This window comes from Polyodon spathula, chromosome 1, assembly GCF_017654505.1.
Source record: "Polyodon spathula isolate WHYD16114869_AA chromosome 1, ASM1765450v1, whole genome shotgun sequence".
Classification (NCBI taxonomy): Eukaryota; Metazoa; Chordata; class Actinopteri; order Acipenseriformes; family Polyodontidae; genus Polyodon; species Polyodon spathula.
In genome coordinates, this window is record NC_054534.1 from 33,760,513 (window position 1) to 33,762,688 (window position 2,176).

The window sequence follows — 2,176 nt, forward strand, 5'->3', positions numbered from 1 at the left end:
GTATCAATTTTGGCAAGCATGGAGATGTATACATTGTTTCTATCTGTCACTGCTGCGAACAAATGCATGTAACATGACCGATTGGTATTGAACAATCTGTTTACAGCAATATGACTTCTGTAAATCTCATAAAAAATTGAAGTATGTTTTTACATTCCCTTTTTGTGATTTGGAATTGTTTGTTGCTCTGCTGGCGGAGCACACAGTGACACACAGACAAGGATTTTATAAATGTCTACAACCATTACTAACTTTGCTCTCCACATTCATAATGCTGCCTGCCCTGGGGTTTTGTTCTTTATTTTTATAGTGTAAGGCTTTCACATATTTTAAGCACACACTTGTTTACTTTTTAAACTTTCAATTTAATGTATAAATCTATTGCAAGTGACAGAACTTATACTTGCAAATGTTATGAAGTTGTTTTGCTAGATAACAAGCACATGAGCTTTCTTGATTTGCTGAAATAGGCCTACAGTACTGTAAAGCCATAAATATTTATGACAAAAATATTTGGCGAATCACACCCGTAAAACCTGTTTTGCTCCAGAAATGTTGGCGACCTGTTGCAATATACCAAGTGTGTATTGTTAGTGGAATTTGATTTCGTGGCAAAAAATGTTTGCAGGTTTTTTTCATATGCGAAAAACACATAATAAAGGGCTCACAAATATTAAGGATTTACAGTTTTTATAAACAAGTGTATTTCTTTCCAAACATGCTACTGATCAAATATAACAGCAAATTATTCTTTTCTTGTCAATCATCACAATAGCTTTGTCTTTAGGTGGATACACATGGCATTATTAATGAATATCACAGATGGCACCAAGATTGACACTCTTATTTATCTTTATGCTTTGAAATGATCATGAAATATACAGGCAGTTCACCAAGCTGTAGTTTCAAACGTATTATTATTAGTAGTAGTAGTAGTTTTTTTTTTTCTTTCCCCCATTAGACTCATTTATTGTCAATTTACCAAAGATATTGTACAGTAGAGCAGTAAACGTTCAACCAGGCACATCAGTCTGGGTTGTATCTCTTCTTTATAAACAACTATTATTGCAGCCTCCTGGCTTCCCTTTCAGACTCCAGCATGATGAGAACATCCCCTTCTCTCACTGAGCCCTTCACGTTCCTGATAATGGCACAGTTCCTGTCGTCCATGAACTCAACTCGCACCCGGGTACACTGCCCCTGGGAACCAGTTCTTTCAAGAACCTTGGTGACTCTGGCAAGCTTGACAGGCTGCATACATAGTAGTAGTAGTAGTAGTATTTATTTCTTAGCAGACACCCTTAGCCAGGGCAACTTACAATTGTCACTAAATAGCACAGTACAAAGTATCGCATTATAAAATATTACATTACAATTTATCACATAAAATATCACCTTACAGAATATCATAATACAGATAAGAGCAGTTATGAAAGCACAGTAAGATCAAATTTAAGTAAGAACTAAATAAGGAATACTGTAAATTTAAGTAAGAGCAAGTTTGACGAAGGGCAGTTTTAACTTATGTTAAATATTTGCTTATATGAGTAACGTCATGAGTAATACATGTAGTAAGTATGATAAATGGATGAGAATGATTTCCCAATAAGAGCAAATGCAAGACAAATGAGTATGGTTACCTGTAAGAGTAAAATCATTAAAATCAGTAAAATCATCATGCAGCAAAGTGTGGAGCAGTTCAGTAAAAGTACTGAGAGAGCTGAAAGTCCTGATATCCAAAGGGGAGGTCATTCCACCACTGAGGGCCAAGGGTGGGGAAGGAGTGGGTTCTGGAAATTGGGGAGTGGACTGGGGGTACAGATAGTCTGCTGGAGGTGGAGGAGTGGAGGGGGAAGAGGGGGTGTAGGGAGAAATGAGTCTGGAGATAGGAGGGAGCAGAAAGGTCAAGACAGCGATAGGCGGGTACAAGAGCGAGCAGAGGACAGGGTATGGGTAGGGAAGGAGGTGAGGTGGTGAAGAGTTCAGATGTCTGCGATTTTGGAGTAGAAGAAGGAGGAAAAGTCATCAGCCGAGATGGAAGAGGCAGGAGGGCTAAGGAGGGAGAAGGTAGAGAAAAGTTTATGGGGATTGTTCATAGAAGACTGAAGAGTGAAAGTAGGAGCATTTGGTAGAGGTGAATGCAGAAGAGAAGGAAGCAAGGAGCGAGCGATAAAGA